Source organism: Poecile atricapillus, chromosome Z (assembly GCF_030490865.1).
Source record: "Poecile atricapillus isolate bPoeAtr1 chromosome Z, bPoeAtr1.hap1, whole genome shotgun sequence".
NCBI classification, from domain to species: domain Eukaryota; kingdom Metazoa; phylum Chordata; class Aves; order Passeriformes; family Paridae; genus Poecile; species Poecile atricapillus.
This window is the reverse complement of record NC_081289.1, coordinates 45,816,732-45,832,273: the sequence shown is the minus strand read 5'-3', so window position 1 is coordinate 45,832,273 and position 15,542 is coordinate 45,816,732. Positions and strand designations below refer to the sequence as shown.

The 15,542-nt window shown below is 40.9% G+C and overlaps 1 long non-coding RNA gene across 1 annotated transcript in view; it reads left to right on the top strand.

Annotated features, from left to right (window-relative positions):
* LOC131593006 (uncharacterized) overlaps nt 1–13,259 on the top strand; it is a 49,709-nt gene extending 36,450 nt beyond the window's left edge. The window contains exons 3-4 of the long non-coding RNA XR_009280746.1: nt 9,819–9,971; nt 13,063–13,259. This is a non-coding gene — a long non-coding RNA (uncharacterized LOC131593006). The remainder of the gene's footprint in view (nt 1–9,818; nt 9,972–13,062) is intronic.
* The last annotated feature ends 2,283 nt before the right edge of the window (nt 13,260–15,542 follow it).

Below are 15,542 nucleotides of genomic sequence, written 5' to 3'. Positions count from 1 at the left end.
TCATGATATAACCAGTTAAAAACCAGAAGGATCTGACTTGATAACACATAGATCTGTCTTGACTGATGGTTTTAAACTATTTGTCTTTGTAAGCTGGTGGAAGAGAGAGTGAAGAAAAACAGACATTAATCTTGCACATAATGGTTTTTCTAGTTTAATAAAAATACTGTGTAACTCACTAGTCCGATGGACCAAACTTAGCTACCCAACACAATTTTACATCATATTAAATACTGCATATGCATGTGGAAAGAGTAATTTGAGTAATGATTTTTAGTCACTCAGAAAATCAGATGTCATTGTGGATAGCTCAGTGAAAACATCTGGTACAGGGGATCAAAGGCAAATGCTATTTTGGTTTGGAGTAGAGTGCTACTGAAAGTAATATGATAACATAATGTTTAAATCAATAGTATTTGGTAGGTTGTGTTCAGTTTCAAATGTAGAGGTACAGCCAAAGAAGCACATTGGAAAGACCTAGATTTTCAGAGGTGGTGGTGCTGAAGAGACAGGTAGATTCTTGGCCAACAAGGTGGCTGGGCTCTCCTCCTGGTACTGTTGTTGGATTGTAGGACACTTAAATCAAGATACCATTTTCTTATTTGCCAGGAGGCAGGCAGTTGGAACTGCTTAGTTATGGCAGTAGTAGAGACTCCAGCACCAGAAATCCTTACCCCAAGGCTTGATCTTTTATCACCACAAGAATTCAGGGAGCCCGCTAGCCTGTGCTGACATGAGGAGAGGGTACATAGCAATCCTTAGCCTTAAAATGTATCAGGATTAAATAAGAAGAACATGAGTGACAGTTTAGAGATGAAAAAAAAATCTGGAAACACATCTGAAATAGAGGAAGAAGCATGCCAATTAATTTCTCACTGAGGAAGATTAATGAACTGTAATAGACCCAGCAAAAAAGCTGTGTTCCTAATTCATCCACATTTATCCAGGTTTATCCAGGTTTAAAATCACCAGATATGAAATATTTTGTCCATGTCTGAAAACTTTTTGTTGTCCTAGAAAGAAATATGTCTCATGTGTCAAAACAATATCTGTTTTCTTTCCTTTGACCAGTCTACAAAGAATAAGATGGGTCTGAAATAATCCACATTAGGTTTTTTTTTCCTCCAGATTTCTGGTTTCAACATAGTTTTATCCATGAGGGAATCTGTATATGCACTAGAACAGCAAACATTTTGATAAATTAGTTGTCTTAACAGGGACTGATGAATTTTATCATGATCTAGTGGAGAAATGCAAGGCATAATCAATCTGAGATGGATGGGATTTACTGAGGAGAGCAGGAGAATTCCAAGTTAAATCCATTGGGGAAATGTCATTATTAAACTTCAGCTGATTTACAGAATCATAGAGTTGTTAAGGTTGTAAAAGATCTCTAAGACCATCAGGGAAGAAGTTCTGTGTCTAGTGAAGTGAAATCAGATGTAGAATTACAAGATGCAGGAATTTATGTTGCAACAAAGCAAGTCCGTGGGGAACTGGGGGCTGTAGTGGAGTGCAAAGCAAACAGCAGCCAGCCACATGCAGAGCCAGAGCAGAGAGCATAGAGAGCATGGGGACACACTGCCCTTCCGCTGTGCTTACTGAGCAGCACCAGTGAGCATTGAGGTAAGCTTCTTACTTATCCTCCCATCCTCTGGACTTGCTCTATTAAACTTATTCTGCTATTTTAAAGTGATTCTGGAGCATAGAAACAGTATCTGGAATAGCAAATGCAGACAAAATAGGTGGAGACCAAAGGTGGGCAAAAGAGAAACTCGAAGGGTTTAGAAAACAGGCCCTATAAAAAAGGCTGAGGACAATATGCATTTATTTGGGTTGAATGTTCTGTTTAAGGCAGCTGAGGAAAAAAAAAAAAAATCAAACATGGAGAGTGGCTATTTTGGTGAACTATGCTGAATATTTAGCTTGGCTTGCACATGCCTCAGGATTTCTTGCTGCAAAACCTGCTTCATATTTGATGTCATGTGGCTGCCTAGGACACATGTTCCAGAATGGCCTACCACCTTGAAATAAGACTTTGGAAGTAGGACAACTCTGATGTTGTTGGTGTGACCACTGGGTTTGCTCCCAGAGAACCACAATGGGGTTCTGGGTTTCAGACTTTGGATGGAGGATGATCAGGGCACATCCTGTGGTCCTTGGCAGAGTGTGGTATCTAGTACCTGTGACAAGAAAATAAAAAAGGGGATTTCATAGTGTTGTGCCATATTATTGCATCAGAAAATGGAGACCCTTTGACAAGGGATTCCTTCCAAGGCTGTTTTGGCAAACAGAGGCCAAGTGGGCTAACTTCTAACTTCTTAATCTTCGAAAGCTCTTCTTAGGCTCCTTTGTGCAGTGAAGTTTAATAATTCACAGGAAGGACATGTAAAATGTTAACTACATTCTGTTTGAAGACTGTTCAACAATAGCCAATCTGAAGCAGCCAATCTTTCATTGTCTGGGAGCCAGAAACCAGAAAAAAGTGGTAATAAAGGGCAAAAATCTGCAAAGTCCTGCACTTACAGCAATCTTACTGGCTATAGTTACCCAGGGGCAGAACTACAGAAAAGCCATCTAGGATTAGCCTCCCCATGACTGTTCCATGGTACCCTGCAGCACCCATAAGGCTGAAGCTTGGCTTCATGAACACACACTGCTAACCAACCCCCAGGTGCTGCAGCCTCACCTCAAGTCCTGGGACTCTACATCTTTACTTTCAAGTAAACAAACATGAAATAATGAAACTTATTTTAGCAGTTCCCAACTACTTTAAGCCATGGTTTCCAGTGCTCTCCAGCCTGAAAGAATTATCTCCATCTGTCCAGCCAAATATAAGTTCAGCAGGGAACAGCTCAGGTACTTTTGTGCAAGGCTGAAGGGTGTTATTGCCTCAGATTATGCCTTTTGAGAGTTAAAAAATGGTCAAACCAGGCAGGTTAGTCATAGGTGGTACCATGAAGAGGATGCACAATATTTTTCCAGTCACACTGGGGATGTGCCATCTGAGGAACGTGACTGAACAAGTTCCACATGTGGGCAAGAGTCACCAAAAAACCCGAAAGCATTACAAAATCGTTAAGATTGGAAAAGATCTCTTAGGTCATTGAGTCAAACATGTTGCAGTGGTTGAATTTACAACTTTATTACCCACTGTGAACAAAGCCATGTGAGACCAGTGCCACAAATGCAGTGAGGTATTATCAGGCCTTTTAAAAGCAGTTGCTGCCACATTTAGGTTTATCTCATAAACCCGGTTGAAATTTCCCCCCATTTGGCAAATGTCTATTTATAATGAGGAATGATGGATCTCTGTGTTCAGTAGCAAGACATACAGGTCTGAAAAATCAGATGTGAAAGTCTGAAGAGGCTGGAGTGTTCATTTATTTTGCTCAAATTTGGTCTCAATTTCAGAATGAAAAGCATTAAGACAGTAGTGACCACTCTAGCTGAAAGGACAGCCTTCACCTGGGAACATCTCCTCTGCCACAATTTTCTGTCTTAAAGGACAAGCAGGTCACCCTTCAGCTGTGTGAAGTATCACTGATCTTGGTTTTTGGGCTACAGGCTGAACTGCAGCCTGAAGTTGCAGATAAAGCCATCAGCATGGTACTTAGCCTAGTAGAGCCCAAGCCAGCCGGGACCTTTTAGCACAGCAGCAGTACAAATGTTAATAATAAATCAGTGAATGGTTGAGGGATTTGCCCTAAAAGGAAATCTCCCAGCTCTATTCTTTCCAGTTATGTTGTTTCTGGGAGGTTGCTGTGCTGTTTTCCTGAAAAAAAAGGGCCCTTTTTTCTCCTCAATGTGAGATGCCAAGTCTTGAGGTCCCACTGCTCTGAATAATTAAGAACAGAAAGTCCTTTCCTACAATGTGACTTAGGCCTTGTGATCTGCTATGATGTTCTGATTTCTGATTCTGACTTTAAATGACCAGATTTTGAATTCAATATGAGGCTGAATAAGTAGTTACTCATACATGCAACCTGATTTCATCAAATGGAGCTAGCTGAGCATGACTGCTTAGCTGCTGGCGTAAAGAGCTCATGACCTGCCTGCAATGACCATATGGTCATTTTTAGCAACAGTACATTTTCCTTCCTTTTCAGATTTAGGGCAACTATGTTCCTGGACACAGGAAAGAAACACAGTATCCTAGGTCCCATGTGAAAGAGAGGAACTGACTAACAACAAAAAGTGGGGGAAGAGTCCTCAGCTGAGCATGTCAAACCCATGAATCAAATTGTGTTATTGCCTTTTGGTGGTTTTTTTAGTCAGCGTGCTAATCCCATGATTTGAGTGGGTCTTAGGAGGCAGGAAAGGGCAGTCTGACCTCTTGTAGCCCCTGAGGGACACCACTGTGATTTTTCCAAAGCAGCAGGTGTTTATTCCAGAGGACTGGCAAAACGCAAATCCCGGATTAGAGCTTCCATCCTCGAGCAACTACCTATTGAACTGGTAAAAGCTTTGCTTCAATAAGAGCTGGATACAAACCAAAGATGGTCTCAGGGTCTGACCACAGAGGTCTTACCTATAATTCTTCCTGTTCTCATTTGAAAAATTTGTTTTTGTGGCCGTTTTCCTGCCTGCAGTTCTGCTGTAGCGTAGTTCTGTGTTTCAGCCCAGAAATGGTAACTTTTACTAGCGGCTGAAATACCTCATCTGTTACCTCATTGGTTAAAGAGGTGTTAGATAATGATACTCAGTCACTTAAAGAGCAATCCAGGACACTTTGGATTTCATATGAAGATAGAATTGTAGACATTAAGCCTGTTGAACAAACTTACATTCATTGCCCTAATTTGATTACAGAAGTTAAGAACAATCAGAAAGTATGGAAGGTAACATAAGCATTGTGCTGAACCCTGAGAGAGGCTGGGAGGCAGCCTGACAGAGACAAAACTAGTAACAGAGGTATCTGGGAATTACTTGGTATAAATCTCCCCTATTATCAAATTTCCCTGTGGCCTCCACAACCAGTAGAAATCTCTCTATCTATAGAAAAGCTTATGGACAGCTGCCAGTAGATGATGCCTGGAAATCAGGAATGAGACAGCTGGTGCTTGACCTTGCTTTACTTGATCCTGATTTGTAAAAAAAGCTGGAAATCTCAGGGCTCCCATGACTCCAGTGGGAATCACCCTTTGCAGCCCTGTGGAACAGTCTTCTCAAGAAGATCTATAAGCCACAAGTGAAATTTTCCATGTCCCCTGGAGACTTCCCCCAGCTAGCCGTTGAATCATACCCCCAAAGGGGGTTTCAAAGATGTTCATTTGCCGTGATTGATTTTTTTTCCAAAACTGTCACCTAGAATAGACCACGTAATTGCAGCCTGAGAAAATCTAACAACTATGAAACAGATCCAGAAAATTACACAGCAAAATTTAAAAAGTCTTAACATATTGCCTGAGTGGCACAAGGATTTTCAGAGTTGCATTGACAATTAAAATAAACCTGGCACATTGACTAAAATTTGAAGGAAAAAGGGTGAGTTATATAAGAACTCCCCAAAGCTTTAATCCAGAGATAAGAACAAAACAAAAAAAATTTCTACCTCTGTTTTGTCTTCTTTGCCCTCTGCTGCTATGGCCTGTCCTTCAACGTAGCAAAAGTAGCTCAGAAAAATTTAACACTTCACACTAATTTCCAGAATTCTGGGGTCTCCCAGCAGAGGGAAGTATTGTTTCATTTCCTTTGGCTTTGAAAGGCTTTGCCAGGGGAAATAAGGCAAAAGTACAGAGATATCAATAAAATACAAAGAAGGAGATGGGAATGATCACTTAGACCTTAGTCTTGCAGGTACACACCCTCTTGCATAAGCAGGAACTCAAAATAAATGAATGCATAAAAGCTGCAGGATCGAGCTCTACATCATTTAATATGCATGTGAAGGACGCAGAAACTGTACCAAACAAAAGTCCTGCAATAGAAGCTAAAAATGCAAATTAATTTTTTTTCCTGATATAATCAGTCCTTTCCTGGATGATAGTCTGTAGCCACAGCTTTTGCATGTTTCATTACTGCTGTTATGTCTGTCAGCTCTAATTATCCAGGGGAAAATGGGGATGAAATATCTGAGTCATACAGATACCATGGCTTCCCAAAGCAGCTCCACAAAAAGCCAGCTTGAATTTCTGCATGATGCTGCCAGGTGAAATCATTCAGGGAGGGCTTCCCAATTATTGTGTGCTGTCCTGTGGGTACTGGAAACTAGCTGAGGTGGGATCATGGCCATTGCTCCTGGAGCAGGAAGCAGGAGGGGAGTCAGGCATGGAGCCTGCCCAATGTACCAGCTCCTGGTGCTGTGCTCTGGGGCTGTGGAAGTGATGCTTTCAGCTGGCTCAGTGGGAACAGAGCTGTGCCCAAACAAAATGAAACTGATTTGGGTGCCTCAACCATACTAGAAATATTAGGATATTATGAACTCTGACGGGCATCCTTAATTATTCACACACTTCTCAGCTGATTTTCCCCTGTGCTAATTAACTCTCCTGCAGACCAAGATAGACAGGGACAATTCTGAGTGCATGTGCTCGAGGCAGAATTGACATAGTCATCTTAGTCTGGGTTGAAAGTAAATTTGCCCATATGGACATGATCTATGTGGTATTGCATGGAGCCACACTGCCTGAGTAGAGACAGCTTTGTTCTTTCTGTCCTGTGAGGTGTTATCTGCAGAGGGATTAAATTGCTGGCTGGTGAGGGAGAGCAGACAGAACAGATCACGTTGCAGAGCCTTTCTGCTCCTCAGCATGACCGTACCTTACATGGCTTCCCCTTTTCAGGTATCAGTGTGAGCTCCAGCACCATGAGCTGCAGCACTGGCCTGGTGCCCTGGGTAATCATCAAGGGCTGAACTGCTCAGGGATCCCTTCTTCTGCTGCTACGTCTGCATGCTCTCAGGATCCCCTCCAAACTTACCCTAGATGCACCTCATGGAAAGTCTCAGAGGTGATGGAGTGAATCCTTTTTCCTGTGGAACAAATGAGATGATCCTGCTATGGTTTTGAATAATTTCTCCCTACATTTTAGGTTCTGTGATGTACTTAGCCTCAGTTCCTTACCAGTTCAATGCTATTTGCAAAACTTCTTTTCCTGGCCAACACAGTGCTGCCATTTTCCCAGTCAAGGCAAGGACAGAATTTTTGTGCACTTGAATATGATGGCTTCAAGTTCTGCTACCTTTCTTACTACTTGTGGCAGCAGTAATTAAAATTTTAGTGGCTTTGTACTTATGGATCCCAATATGTTAAATTATGTTTTTTTCCTACCTATAAATACCATCTAAAGTTGTTCTTCCTTCTTTCCTTTTTCTTGAGATCAACAACATAAAATATGTCTTCCCCCTATAGAGTGAAGATAGATGCACTGTCTCTCTCCCAGTTCAAAAGTACTTTAGCCTAGGGACTGGCCTGGCATTTTCATCAGCTATAATTGGGAAAACGCTTTTTTTCCCCATCTAGAATCTATTGTGGAAAATTTGTCATTTTGAAGTCAGATTCCCCACTTCCCCACTTCTGCTGACTGCCTAATACCTCAACAGTCATGTGAAATTATTCTGCATGTAGCAGCTCATGGTGGCTTCCTCAAAACATGAGTCAAAGAGTTGGAGAGACAGCACACCACTACTCTCTGCATGGTGGCATAGAGCAATAGTGACTGTGTATGATCTGTCTTCATACTCAGCTCTTATTCAATACTTTTGAGGGTGATGTTTTAAGAGACAGGAGTGGGTATGGCAGAAAATCCTCATCAGCTCGTTAGTGGTAGTTGTGAGGATTAATATGTCATTCTTTGCAGGAACTCAAGAAACTGTTATACTCTTTACACAGGGATGAGCCGTAGGGAAACAGCATTATAGATAAAATACACATTTTTCTTGTGCAAATTGTGGGTTACTGAGTGCAGAGCTATTTAACATTGCCAGAAATGTCAGAGAAATTTTCTTTCCTCATACAGAACATCAAATGCAAGCAGAAGCAGTTTTGTTGGTTACAATAGACAGATTAACTCAAATAACAGGTATCAGTTGATTTGTTTGAGCATCAATTTTACTCATAACCTGGAATTCAAAGGATATCAGATGGCTGCCTTCAGTGATCCTACATATGATGACAGATGAGCATGTGTTCACTGGAGACAGGACTTCAGCACTTGTCTTCTGCCATATTACTGCTATTTCCTTCGCTGGAAATGCTGTCCCATGGCAGAGCCACTGGAAGGGATGTGTGAGTGCTCATCCAGGGTTTCAGAACATGATCTGCCTGCTAGGTTCAAGTTGCTCTGGCAAGCTCTGGAGAGGATGCCTGGTCACTGCTGGGTGCAGCACTGGGGCAGGTGATCCCGATGGTCAACCAGCATCTGTGTCTGTTGTCACTAGGTTCACTTCTCTCCCTTCTTCTGGAAAGTCTGACTATTAGAAGTTTATAAGTTTTTGCTAATGCTGAAAACTCTTGTCAGAGATATGTGGCTGCATGCTTTCTCCAGGCAGAAGTGTCGGCAGAATTATCCACAGGCACCAGTCAGGGCAAGTGTCTGGCTGTTTCTGATTCCTTTGACTAAAGGCTGTTGCTGGGTCTAGCATGGAAACATGCCAGTGAGCAATGCCAATTAGGAAAGGGCATTTAACACAAAGAAAGAGATCTAATCAGTGTCTAGTAAACAAAGACATCTTGCCTTGTGTCAGCAATGTGTTGGGCACATGGCTACAGCTTCCTCCAATTGTGTGACCTCCATCATATGCAACTTTGTCCAATAATGTTTAGAATAGCCACCCACATAAGCTGGTCTGAAAAATGGCATTGTTTTAGGCTGAGACTCATCAGTGTGATGACAGACACTGTAAAAGAAAAGGCAAAATACAATTCCTTCTATTGCATAAATTTCAGGATTGGATTCTTGATTTTTTTGCTGTTGGGTTTCACCCCTGCCTTCCTTCTTTCTGCCTATCAAATGTAAGGATGTAACCGTAGACAGATATGACAGAGGGCAACTGCTAAATGTTTTCTTAAAGATGGGACAAAATTTCATTTTTCCTACTACTACTACTACCACCACAGCTTTACACATTTTGTTTCTGACTGGGATTTAGCTCATCGAGCTTAAAATCTATAAGAATTTTGGATGTAATTTAGCAGAATGCTTTCAAAGGACAAGTATGTTAATATTATCAGTAGATCAATGGAAAATAAATCCAAAAGTACAATTTCATATTCAACTCAAGTATCTGTGTGCAGGGTAAATGTAAATATAAGGTGATTTCAACCCACAGGTTAGAAATATTGCACATTTGTTTCAGTAAGTCACATGCTTGGCATATCACGTCTTGTGTTCATGGTTTCAATGAAAATCAGAAAACAGTGACACCCCAGAAGAAAGCCAGAGGATTTTGCTTTAATAGAGGTGACAGACTCTATGAATAAACCACATGCTTAGTGTGTTCATAATTGTTTTTCATTATAAATTAATACATGGGGATCCTTAAAACAGAAGCAGGAAAATTATTTCAGGAATATGCAGAATATATTCCTTCCTATTTTGGTTGCCACTTGTCTTTGGGTGTATGTGAATTTTTCTACTTCTTTTATTGGAGCAACTTCATGCCAGCCATTGACAGATATATGTTGCATCAAGTCTGCATACTTTAGCAGAGATTATCTAACTCTTCAAGGCAAACATTTAACCCCATATTTCCTAACTGATGTGCATTGTAATAGGAAGATGATATATTTTTATGAATACTTTTGTTTTCCTTAGTTCTGGAGGGTTTCAGTCAGATGTTGGATTTCTCACAAACTATTTTCCATCACTTGTTTCAGCCCCAAGTGACCAGTAATTCCTACAATATATGGTGTGTTGGCCGCCTCCATCTCATGGGATTGTGTCTGCTCTCTCACTGGCAAGCTGAAACTTTTCATGAAGACTTTAATAAATCCCTTGGGGGTTGGACCTTTCTGCAAATATATATTTGTGTAAGTGTTGCTATAGCAATGTGTGTTTGTCTATTATTATCTGTCACAGCTTGCAAGTCTCCCCAAAGCGGCAGCAATCATCCTGATGAATTCATTTGCACATCGGTGCTTTTCAGGTCATCTCCTTGCATGAGAATTGTCATGAACAAAGCATTTCTGTGTTCAGGAATGAGAAAAGTGAAACACAGGGGTGATACTTAATCAGATGTTGTAGAAAAGTTAATATTTCCATGCTTCCTCACCTTCTGCACTCTAACTGAAGGAGAGAGGTTTTATAACTCTGTTCCGAAGTGGGGTTATTTTTTGAGTCCAACAGGGCAAAAGAGTTGCCTTTATTACTGGCTGCTGATTAAAGAACAGAAAATGCTGTGCCTGGCCCCATGGTGCCAGAAAGCAATGCTCAGAAGGCCTTGCAGGTCCTCTGCTCCTGGGATTTACAGTTTATTGCTAGTACCCATACACTGGCTTAGCTCATATTATTCAGTGATGGTGAGGCATATGGTTAATAGAAAAACCAAACATGGAACTGAAAAAAAATTTCCTTTGTCAGGGAAGTAGTCCAGCTTGACTGTAGGAGCCTTTTCTTATTCTCATTCTAGTGATTTGCTTCATGGTATTTGCAGTGAAAACAAATCAAAATATTCTATCAGGTTATACTAAGCATTGCAAAAAGCTTTTTCACATGCTCACACAGCTGTGAAATCTTTTTCTGATTTGGCATTGAATCTGGAAGATATTGGACTCCAGTTAAGTCAAAGGATATCAGACTTCCCCCTGCTGCATAAATAACCTACCCCTGGTGGTGGCTGTGCTTCAGAGTGAGGTGGTGTTAACTGCATGCTCCCAATTTCTGAAGTTAAGGGCTGTTCCCTTTTGCTGCTGGTGGCACAGTGTCCATAGGAGGGAAATGGTTTCAGTTCCATCCAGAGAATAATGGTGATATACATACATTTTTATTTTACTGAAATACTGAACTTGTCCTTGTCTTTCTTTTGTACCTGAAGCCAGATAGAATATTCCCATTTAAGCAAAATACATGTTCATGTCTTTGGCCATGTATATGACTGTATGTAGGAAAATGAGTCATCCCAGACAAGATTGCCTGAGTCAGCCCACTGGGAGTGTGCTAGTCTGAATGCAATTCTATGTACTTCACATAGCACTATGAGGTCTTGGGCATTGGAGACAATTTCAGGGAAACTTGTCTTCTGAGTAATCTTATCTTTGATTTCCCAATAGCTTCTAAGAGCACAGCTGCTTTAATTGACAACTCTTTCAGCCACAAATTGTGTGAAAGTTTGCCCAGCTTGCTATAGGGAGGTTAGGAAGAGTATTCAATGTATTGCAGACTCCTGATTGGCAATACCAGGAACAGCCACATTTCCTGCAACAGCCTGGGGTTTGGCATCCAATTTTCTGGAGAAAATAATGAAGAAATAATTTTCTGTTCAGCTTGTATCTGCCCAGTTACTTACAGGTGTAAAAGCAGAGGTAATTCATATGTTTGTTTTCTTTGAGGCTGGGTTGTAAAAAGGGCTAATTTGCCATTTTGCAGAAAGTTTATAAGAAGAACTTTAGAGTGCAAAAGAATTATTAAGAGCAAAAGGGGTAAATAAAGACAGCTCAGGCACCATCAGAAGATTTATATCAGTTCATTGCAAATTCTAGATAGATGTAAGTTATATCACTCTGTAGCTGAAGGAGGGAAACAGGTGGCTCCTAACTCCTGAACCAGGGCTTTGAGAATGTAAGTAGGGCACCTATTTCTGTCCACTAGTGATATAGTAGGCTGAAGTGCCTCTGAATGGTGAGGAGGTGTTACAAGCCAAGGGGAGACAATCAAGTGACCCATAGGAAACAGTAAATAAGATGAGGTATATGTAAAGGTGCCTGCCTCAGCAGCTGCTTCTTCCTGGGGAAGTTCAGGAATGTTTTGTGCCAAACCATTTAACTTTGCGTAGGATAGACCAAGTCAAAGGTGGGGATTCAAAGGAGAAATGTCAATCCTAATATGAGCACTTGTATTAAATCATGCATGTGGAGTTTGGTGGGTTAGTCTGACTGTGTGAAAACGGGCTCAATTGCTTGAGCTGCTAGTGAAAAAGCTAAACTCAGCCATCTCGGAAAGCAAGGGTGGGAAGAGTTGGATTGTCTGAGGTAGAAGAGACAGAAGTTCCACATAGGTCAGAGAGTGAAAAGGAGGGTGGTGCTGATGGCACACAGTCTTTGCTTCCTGCTATGTGCAAGCTTCCCCCTGAGAGGAGGTACAGATCCTCCTTTTGGGAATAAACAGGTAATAATTTATGTGTAGGCAATCTGGTACTGAGGATAGGATAACTTTCCCAAGCCTCAAAATAAATGAGCCAGAAAAGGTGCGTGCTACATGTAAAGCTGAATGAATGCTGTGGACACTTTCCATTTGAGTGTGTGGAACTGTGAAACATCCACTTCAAAGTGTCCTGGAGAGCTGCAGCCAAGGAAGCATCCTTTCATGTTTAGTTTTGCTTCTGCTGGGAGATAAACACCTTCTGTTTCACTGTTAGTAACAGCATAAGATCGTCTTCCCATTTTATGTAGCAAAATTAGGACATCAACTTGATTTCTAAAGTTATTTATCTTTATGTGATGCATTGGGTTTGGAACTTGGTTCAAGTGGTGGGCAAGGGGATTGGGCTCCACAGGACATAACTCCTGTTAGTGCTAGTGCTTTGCCAATGAAGGCAGCAGCTCTGCAGCACTGTGAATGCTCCCAGCACTTCTTTGTCCAGAGGGTAGTGAGGTATCTGTGATGTGTCCTGCATAGCTGGAAACAACATCCATTACACACTGTAAAGGTTGTGAGCCAGTTAGCACATCCAGTTTTTTTTCTTTGACTTAATTAAATGTTAGAAATGAACAGTTGGAGCCAATGTTGTTGGCTTCAAACACTAGTTTAACACTATCTAATCCAGGGGTGGGATAGGAGTCTACCTGAGACCCCTTTCAGCTTCATATATCTCATACTCTCAAGAAAACAGTTTTTATTACCCAGATTCAGTACAAGATTTTAAGATTAAGTTAACGAAAACTATGCCTTTTTTTTCTCCCCCAGGGTGGTACTAGAAAACACAATACGCCATGGAAATATTGAGAGTCTTGCCACTACAGCACCAAGGTTGAGCTCCACAGAAGGAAGCTCTGCCCTGAGCTTACCCTGGACCCTCAGCCAAAGCACTGGGGCTGTCCCTGCTGGGTGTGAGTGGGTTTGCACTTGCCCTTTGCCAGGAGAGGTGGGGGCCAAGAACTTTAAGCTCCTCTGGAGCCCACCTCCTTGTGGTGCTTTACCAGGCAGGTTAGTGGAAAACAGATGAGGCTCTGCCAGAATTTTGTTGCAATAGCACAATTTCAGTAAAACTTCCATTGAAATTGGAAGTCAAATGAATGGAAATATTCCATCTATAGCACCACTTAGACCTCTTAGTGAGTAATTGCTGATTAGTTTCATTTACTATTATGTCAGCCATTGAGAACCAGCAGGGTTTAATGAAAATGAACGTCAGACCCAGCTACTCTGACTTACCTAGGCCTGCTGCCCTTCTTTAAGATAGATGTTATTGAATGGAGTTTTTGATTATTTATGGACTAGAGATGATTTTGCCCTCCAATGAATGTTCCATTTTCTGCCCCTTACTAAATCCAGAGCTGAACTATTAATTACTTCTGTTTTTGTTTTTTTCCTGTATCACTTCTGACACTCTTGACACATACATTTAATGACACACATCTATGGCCACTAAAATTTCTAACATTTTCATTGATTTATTTCTGTCCTTGAAGACATAACCTTTTACTTTTCTTTAACTCCCCTCATTCATTTACTACAGCTGTAATTGTTTAATTAAAACAGCCTCCTGACACAAGAAAATTATACCTCAAGCATCATTAAGACACAGCAGAGCTGATGCTCTAGGGAATGAAGGCTGCCTAACTAGAAGGGAAGCAGAAATCAGGGGAGATGTTTGCAGAATAGGTGCGGTGTATATGTCTGGGGCTGCAGTGCCTCCCTCATTAGTGGGCAGGTTGCAAATGCTGGCTGGCTGTGGGCATGGTTTTCACATGAGCTCATTGATGTTGGAGCTGTGTGTAGCCTAGTATATTTTGGGCTATGAGTATACATCAGACAAGTATGTAACAGCGGGAAAACCTGCAGCTGCAATGATAGGAAGTATTTATACACAGTGGCACCATGTGGTGTGCTCCTCTATTCTATAGTCAGTGATATATATACTCCCATACTATATTTAGTTGGTGTACCCTGTGTCCCAGCTAATCCAAAGAATGAGGACATTCAATATCTCACAGATATTATTCAATATCTCACAGATAACCCCACTTTTAACACCAGCCATTCACCATACCCGATGACATCAATGCAGAGCCATGAATAGACAGAAAACAGGGAATGCCAAAGGCTATTATATGAAGGAGCTGCCATCTTGCTCATCTGCGAATACATGGATACACAAATTTCTCTCTTGAAAGGGAATGTAATTTTAGCAATACCTGTGTTTAGGCTACCATCCTGACTCTGCTTGGTTTTCAAACTAAAATTCTTCTCCTGCTAGAACTAAAGCAGATGAAGAATAATCTGCAGTCTTCGAAAAATCATTTATTATACATTCATGGATGGTCGAATAATAAAAATCCCCACCAAGACTATTGCCAACGTTAAAAATGAATAAAAAACTCCAACATCTAGCATTCCCAGCAGTGCTAATAGTTAGTGAGCAATACTGCCTTTACTCCCAGAGTTTGCAGCAGCTGCATATCACTGTGAGCAATATATTTTAACTCAAAAACTTGACATTTTACAGCCCCTCTACCTCTGTCTACTTTTGCCATAAAAAGGCAGTGACTTATGCCATTGTTCCATAGTTCTGTTACTTTTCTTAAGGTCATCTATATATTTTTGGTGGACTACAGGTATTCCTAAGTGTCTACACTCAGCTGTAATCACAATATGTGTTTTTACACTGAAGTAAAGATGCAGTTACAATTTCATATAACTCTCAGTAGTGATAACAGGAAGAGAGGTATGGTGGTGTTTTACTATTAATTCTAGTCCATGTTAAAGGTTTCTTCAGTAATAAAACAACATTTTTTTTTGTATTAGTCTGCTTAAAATAGAGAAAAATATTATCGACACTGTTTTCTTTAAAAATTACAAAGCCAGACAACGTTCATGAGGAAGTGTTATCCCATATGTTAAGGACACAGTACTCAAGTGGGCAGATAATACTGCTCAGCAAGGTAGCATTTGACATGGAATATATATTTGATGTTTCTTTCCAGCTAATCTGTAAGTGTACAAAATATATACTCACATAGACACACAAACAGAATTTGTGTGAAGGCAAGGGGAGAGCAGAGACAACTTTAGAGTGCTTCACAGCCTTCTGAATTCACAGGTGTGTACTCAACAGATTTCTAAGTCAGAAAATGAAAACTCCAATTACATGAGCTTGGATTTGTGTTAGTGTAGTAAACCCAACAGTTCCACCTTCCCACTCATTCTCTCTGCTGAGGAGTCAG